This window comes from Adelges cooleyi, unplaced genomic scaffold (genome assembly GCF_023614345.1).
Source record: "Adelges cooleyi isolate 19-005CV unplaced genomic scaffold, UGA_ACOO_1.1 ACOO_flye_CR_arks_rails_tigmint_CR_PRNA_247, whole genome shotgun sequence".
Classification (NCBI taxonomy): domain Eukaryota; kingdom Metazoa; phylum Arthropoda; class Insecta; order Hemiptera; family Adelgidae; genus Adelges; species Adelges cooleyi.
The window spans coordinates 8,267,270-8,275,407 of record NW_026095912.1 but is presented as its reverse complement, the minus strand read 5'-3'; the positions used below and the strand labels follow the sequence as shown (position 1 = coordinate 8,275,407).

At 34.5% G+C, this 8,138-nt stretch overlaps 1 long non-coding RNA gene across 11 annotated transcripts; it reads left to right on the top strand.

Annotated features, from left to right (window-relative positions):
* The first annotated feature begins 1,825 nt into the window (after positions 1–1,825).
* On the top strand, positions 1,826–7,071 carry LOC126836598 (uncharacterized). 11 transcript variants are annotated; one of them, XR_007685353.1, is made up of 5 exons: positions 1,826–1,970; positions 4,188–4,291; positions 4,352–4,496; positions 4,668–4,758; positions 6,970–7,071. It is a non-coding gene; the product is annotated as an uncharacterized LOC126836598 (long non-coding RNA). The 11 variants fall into 11 exon arrangements; XR_007685356.1 differs by lacking the exon at positions 4,188–4,291 and adding an exon at positions 2,062–2,165; XR_007685357.1 differs by lacking the exons at positions 4,188–4,291; positions 4,352–4,496; positions 4,668–4,758 and adding exons at positions 2,062–2,165; positions 2,226–2,370; positions 6,793–6,883.
* Positions 7,072–8,138: the final 1,067 nt, after the last annotated feature.

Below are 8,138 nucleotides of genomic sequence, written 5' to 3'. Positions count from 1 at the left end.
CAAACAATTTAAATAATATAATAAAAAAAACACAATAAATTAAAAAATAACATAAACTGGTTAAGTTAAAATAAATGACAGCAAATCCATTTTAAAACCAAAATCTCATGAAAGCAACAATGGTCCTTTAAGAACCGATAAACTGATAATAAGGGTCATAAAAAAAAATTATAAAAATACATGAAATAATAAAACATTTGGATAAGATCATCTGTAAAATATACTATTTGTTAAGATATAACATCTACTTGAACCCTAAACCATAAAAATTATACACTTCTTGAGTACACATGTTACGACAACGATGTTGTTATCGTAACACGTGTATGCAAGAAGTGTATAATTTTTATGGTTTAGGGTTCAAGTAGATTTTATATCTTTACTATATATTTAACCATAACTATGCTTAACAGTTTTTTCTAGATACTATTTGTAATTACAGATTATACAGATGCCTACAACAAAGAGTTACAGACTACACAACACAATTACTACTTTTCCTCAATAATCTAAATAAAGATGGTTAAACAAAACGTTTCAGTTTGTTTGATTCATGATGTTCCTCGACAGCAGCAGCAGTGTTAACTCTCGAGATGCCAAGAAGTAGGTTATTATCATTACCTTATGTTGTAAAACAAAATGTTTACAACTTGTGTGTTCAATCAACCAATTGAGAATAATATGTAGGTAGAAAATACAGGGCTATTTTAAAGACCGGAATATTTTAACTTGAACTAGTACAATATTATACGGGCGATGGCGATACCTTCATGGCCACAAATGAAAATTAAAAAACTTGTCGTTTACCAATAAATGTACTTTTAAGTTTAGGACGGAAGGAAGGTTAAAATTTCTATTGTATTTACCTGCGCGCATTACTCAACCGCAATCGTCCTCACGTCATAAATTTTAAAGTTTAATAACTTAAAAGTCTATTACATTCAATGATATTGACCGGATCATAGTTAACCAATCACCCGGTGCTAGTACACATGGTAATGTTGTCAGATTGTTTTATGTATATATTTTGGTTTATCAAATGTAGGGAGCACTGTATGGGGGGCGGGGGAGGTGTGCTGTACCTTCACGTGGTCTCCCCTGTGAGTAGTGCTTTTGGAGTGTTTAAAGTTATCATACTTAGATTCTCCTAAGGCACGAAACGAAACAGCATTAACCCCACAGCGAGATTTCCTAGGACCTCTGGCTACATTTGCCACCACCAATAAATGTACTTAACAATTTAGGACGTAGGAATTAGTATTATTTTCATCTCAGCGCATTACTCAACCGTAATCGTCATGTAGATCCCTGTGGAGCGGGATTAGAATACCTCCACGGTACCTCTTGCCTGTCGTATAAGGCGACTTAATTGAGGTTGCGTCAGGTTGGTGACCGGTGTAAAACTCTTACCATGTAGGTAGGTAATACAGGGCTCTTGATATTTTATAGACCACAGTATTCTAACTTGAACTAGTACAATATTATACGGGCGATGAAGACAATGCTTGACTTTTATGGCCACAAATGAAAATTTAAAAACTTGTCGTTTACCAATAAACGTACTTTAAAGTTTAGGACGGAAGGAAGGTTAAAATTTCTATTGTATTTACTTGCGCGCATTACTCAACCGCAATCGTCCTCACGTCATAAATTTTAAAGTTTAATAACTTAAAAGTCTATTACATTCAATGATATTGACCGGATCATAGTTAACCAATTACCCGGTGCTAGTACACATGGTAATGTTGTCAGATTGTTTTATGTATATATTTTGGTTTATCAAATGTTGGGAGCACTGTATGGGGGGCGGGGGAGGTGTGCTGTACCTTCACGTGGTCTCCCCTGTGAGTAGTGCTTTTGGAGTGTTTAAAGTTATCATACTTAGATTCTCCAAAGGCACGAAACGAAACAGCATTAACCCCACAGCGAGATTTCCGTGGACCTCGTGGCGATATCGGCCACCAATAAATGTACGCTAATTTTAGTTATCTTCGATAACCCGGTCCATAAAATTTCGGTAATGAATTTTGTCAAAAAAATAAAATCTAATTTTTTCGATAGACATGTCCAAATCTGCCTACATAGTATGATGGAGCGTTTCAGTTCGTTTGATTTATGATGTTCCTCGACAGCAGCAGCAGTGTCAACTCTCGAAATGCCGTGAAGTAGGTTATTATCATTACCTAATCTTGTAATACAAAATGTTTACAACTTGTGTGTTACAGATACCTATTACAACGAGTGCCAGTCAACACAATACAATTACTACTTCTGTCCATCATGTGTCGCAAACATCTAAAAAGCAATTTTAAATCAACTTACTGGTGAATAAAGATGTTTTGGCCGTGTGATGCTACATAACAAAATAATGTATGTAATACATGTACTATCTAGTCAGACATAAAAATGTAATAACTATTATATTCACTATCAGAAAATGTAATATATAATGATAAAGTAATAAGAATGATTAAGTACATGAAATTATTCAACATTTATAAAAGATGATTGTTAATGTATGCACGTCTTGATGTATTACAGTCGTTACGGAACACTATTCAAAAGCTGTAGAAAAGTAACCATTTTATTGAAGAATAATTATTCGTTGGTGTTCTGATGGTTGAATGAAAAAGTCAGTTTTTTTTAATTTGGGTATTATTTGAAATTTCATCTATAAATTACAATTAAAATATCATTTGTATTAATATTGAAACATAGGCCCCGGCGAAGAATTATAGAGAAGCTGCGCGAGTGTCCAAAATTCGAATATCTGAAAAACGACGAGAACTTCCTGTAAAGACAATTAATGAAAAAACAAGTGATTATACTAAATTATTTTTTACTATTATTATTATTATTATTATTATTATTATAACTATAATCGCCATTCAAAATTTATTTATTTTTAACTAATCATACTAATACTTAGTTACTTATGGAATTTGCTCCTGAAAAATCAACCAATTGTGAATAATATGTAGGTAGGTAATACAGGGCTATTTTATAGACCACAGTATTCTAACTTGAACTAGTACGATATTATACGAGCGATGGCGATACCTTGATGGCCACATGTGAAAATTTAAAAACTTGTCGTTTACCAATAAACGTACTTTAAAGTTTAGGACGCAAAAGAGGTTTATCTATATATTTTGGTTTATCAAATGTTGGGACCACTATATGGGGGGCGGGGGAGGTGTGCTGTACCTTCACGTGGTCTCCCCTGTGAGTAGTGCTTTTGGAGTGTTTAAAGTTATCATACTTAGATTCTCCTAAGGCACGAAACGAAACAGCATTAACCCCACAGCGAGATTTCCTAGGACCTTCTGGCTACATTTGCCACCACCAATAAATGTACTTAACAATTTAGGACGTAGGAATTAGTATTATTTTCATCTCGGCGCATTACTCAACCGTAATCGTCATGTAGATCCCTGTGGAGCGGGATTAGAATACCTCCACGGTACCTCTTGCCTGTCGTATAAGGCGACTTAATTGAGGTTGCGTCAGGTTGGTGACCGGTGTAAAACTCTTACCATGTAGGTAGGTAATACAGGGCTCTTGATATTTTATAGACCACAGTATTCTAACTTGAACTAGTACAATATTATACGGGCGATGAAGACAATGCTTGACTTTTATGGCCACAAATGAAAATTTAAAAACTTGTCGTTTACCAATAAACGTACTTTAAAGTTTAGGACGGAAGGAAGGTTAAAATTTCTATTGTATTTACTTGCGCGCATTACTCAACCGCAATCGTCCTCACGTCATAAATTTTAAAGTTTAATAACTTAAAAGTCTATTACATTCAATGATATTGACCGGATCATAGTTAACCAATTACCCGGTGCTAGTACACATGGTAATGTTGTCAGATTGTTTTATGTATATATTTTGGTTTATCAAATGTTGGGAGCACTGTATGGGGGGCGGGGGAGGTGTGCTGTACCTTCACGTGGTCTCCCCTGTGAGTAGTGCTTTTGGAGTGTTTAAAGTTATCATACTTAGATTCTCCAAAGGCACGAAACGAAACAGCATTAACCCCACAGCGAGATTTCCGTGGACCTCGTGGCGATATCGGCCACCAATAAATGTACGCTAATTTTAGTTATCTTCGATAACCCGGTCCATAAAATTTCGGTAATGAATTTTGTCAAAAAAATAAAATCTAATTTTTTCGATAGACATGTCCAAATCTGCCTACATAGTATGATGGAGCGTTTCAGTTCGTTTGATTTATGATGTTCCTCGACAGCAGCAGCAGTGTCAACTCTCGAAATGCCGTGAAGTAGGTTATTATCATTACCTAATCTTGTAATACAAAATGTTTACAACTTGTGTGTTACAGATACCTATTACAACGAGTGCCAGTCAACACAATACAATTACTACTTCTGTCCATCATGTGTCGCAAACATCTAAAAAGCAATTTTAAATCAACTTACTGGTGAATAAAGATGTTTTGGCCGTGTGATGCTACATAACAAAATAATGTATGTAATACATGTACTATCTAGTCAGACATAAAAATGTAATAACTATTATATTCACTATCAGAAAATGTAATATATAATGATAAAGTAATAAGAATGATTAAGTACATGAAATTATTCAACATTTATAAAAGATGATTGTTAATGTATGCACGTCTTGATGTATTACAGTCGTTACGGAACACTATTCAAAAGCTGTAGAAAAGTAACCATTTTATTGAAGAATAATTATTCGTTGGTGTTCTGATGGTTGAATGAAAAAGTCAGTTTTTTTTAATTTGGGTATTATTTGAAATTTCATCTATAAATTACAATTAAAATATCATTTGTATTAATATTGAAACATAGGCCCCGGCGAAGAATTATAGAGAAGCTGCGCGAGTGTCCAAAATTCGAATATCTGAAAAACGACGAGAACTTCCTGTAAAGACAATTAATGAAAAAACAAGTGATTATACTAAATTATTTTTTACTATTATTATTATTATTATTATTATTATTATAACTATAATCGCCATTCAAAATTTATTTATTTTTAACTAATCATACTAATACTTAGTTACTTATGGAATTTGCTCCTGAAAAATCAAACAATTGTGAATAATATGTAGGTAGGTAATACAGGGCTATTTTATAGACCACAGTATTCTAACTTGAACTAGTACGATATTATACGAGCGATGGCGATACCTTGATGGCCACATGTGAAAATTTAAAAACTTGTCGTTTACCAATAAACGTACTTTAAAGTTTAGGACGCAAAAGAGGTTTATCTATATATTTTGGTTTATCAAATGTTGGGACCACTATATGGGGGGCGGGGGAGGTGTGCTGTACCTTCACGTGGTCTCCCCTGTGAGTAGTGCTTTTGGAGTGTTTAAAGTTATCATACTTAGATTCTCCTAAGGCACGAAACGAAACAGCATTAACCCCACAGCGAGATTTCCTAGGACCTTCTGGCTACATTTGCCACCACCAATAAATGTACTTAACAATTTAGGACGTAGGAATTAGTATTATTTTCATCTCAGCGCATTACTCAACCGTAATCGTCATGTAGATCCCTGTGGAGCGGGATTAGAATACCTCCACGGTACCTCTTGCCTGTCGTATAAGGCGACTTAATTGAGGTTGCGTCAGGTTGGTGACCGGTGTAAAACTCTTACCATGTAGGTAGGTAATACAGGGCTCTTGATATTTTATAGACCACAGTATTCTAACTTGAACTAGTACAATATTATACGGGCGATGAAGACAATGCTTGACTTTTATGGCCACAAATGAAAATTTAAAAACTTGTCGTTTACCAATAAACGTACTTTAAAGTTTAGGACGGAAGGAAGGTTAAAATTTCTATTGTATTTACCTGCGCGCATTACTCAACCGCAATCGTCCTCACGTCATAAATTTTAAAGTTTAATAACTTAAAAGTCTATTACATTCAATGATATTGGCCGATCATAGTTAACCAATCACCCGGTGCTAGTACACATGGTAATGTTGTCAGATTGTTTTATGTATATATTTTGGTTTATCAAATGTTGGGAGCACTGTATGGGGGGCGGGGGAGGTGTGCTGTACCTTCACGTGGTCTCCCCTGTGAGTAGTGCTTTTGGAGTGTTTAAAGTTATCATACTTAGATTCTCCAAAGGCACGAAACGAAACAGCATTAACCCCACAGCGAGATTTCCGTGGACCTCGTGGCGATATCGGCCACCAATAAATGTACGCTAATTTTAGTTATCTTCGATAACCCGGTCCATAAAATTTCGGTAATGAATTTTGTCAAAAAAATAAAATCTAATTTTTTCGATAGACATGTCCAAATCTGCCTACATAGTATGATGGAGCGTTTCAGTTCGTTTGATTTATGATGTTCCTCGACAGCAGCAGCAGTGTCAACTCTCGAAATGCCGTGAAGTAGGTTATTATCATTACCTAATCTTGTAATACAAAATGTTTACAACTTGTGTGTTACAGATACTTATTACAACGAGTGCCAGTCAACACAATACAATTACTACTTCTGTCCATCATTTGTCGCAAACATCTAAAAAGCAATTTTAAATCAACTTACTGATGAATAAAGATGTTTTGGCCGTGTGATGCTACATAACAAAATAATGTATGTAATACATGTACTATCTAGTCAGACATAAAAATGTAATAACTATTATATTCACTATCAGAAAATGTAATATATAATGATAAAGTAATAAGAATGATTAAGTACATGAAATTATTCAACATTTATAAAAGATGATTGTTAATGTATGCACGTCTTGATGTATTACAGTCGTTACGGAACACTATTCAAAAGCTGTAGAAAAGTAACCATTTTATTGAAGAATAATTATTCGTTGGTGTTCTGATGGTTGAATGAAAAAGTCAGTTTTTTTTAATTTGGGTATTATTTGAAATTTCATCTATAAATTACAATTAAAATATCATTTGTATTAATATTGAAACATAGGCCCCGGCGAAGAATTATAGAGAAGCTGCGCGAGTGTCCAAAATTCGAATATCTGAAAAACGACGAGAACTTCCTGTAAAGACAATTAATGAAAAAACAAGTGATTATACTAAATTATTTTTTACTATTATTATTATTATTCTTATTATTATTATAACTATAATCGCCATTCAAAATTTATTTATTTTTAACTAATCATACTAATACTTAGTTACTTATGGAATTTGCTCCTGAAAAATCAACCAATTGTGAATAATATGTAGGTAGGTAATACAGGGCTATTTTATAGACCACAGTATTCTAACTTGAACTAGTACGATATTATACGAGCGATGGCGATACCTTGATGGCCACATGTGAAAATTTAAAAACTTGTCGTTTACCAATAAACGTACTTTAAAGTTTAGGACGCAAAAGAGGTTTATCTATATATTTTGGTTTATCAAATGTTGGGACCACTATATGGGGGGCGGGGGAGGTGTGCTGTACCTTCACGTGGTCTCCCCTGTGAGTAGTGCTTTTGGAGTGTTTAAAGTTATCATACTTAGATTCTCCTAAGGCACGAAACGAAACAGCATTAACCCCACAGCGAGATTTCCTAGGACCTTCTGGCTACATTTGCCACCACCAATAAATGTACTTAACAATTTAGGACGTAGGAATTAGTATTATTTTCATCTCGGCGCATTACTCAACCGTAATCGTCATGTAGATCCCTGTGGAGCGGGATTAGAATACCTCCACGGTACCTCTTGCCTGTCGTATAAGGCGACTTAATTGAGGTTGCGTCAGGTTGGTGACCGGTGTAAAACTCTTACCATGTAGGTAGGTAATACAGGGCTCTTGATATTTTATAGACCACAGTATTCTAACTTGAACTAGTACAATATTATACGGGCGATGAAGACAATGCTTGACTTTTATGGCCACAAATGAAAATTTAAAAACTTGTCGTTTACCAATAAACGTACTTTAAAGTTTAGGACGGAAGGAAGGTTAAAATTTCTATTGTATTTACCTGCGCGCATTACTCAACCGCAATCGTCCTCACGTCATAAATTTTAAAGTTTAATAACTTAAAAGTCTATTACATTCAATGATATTGACCGGATCATAGTTAACCAATCACCCGGTGCTAGTACACATGGTAATGTTGTCAGATTGTTTTA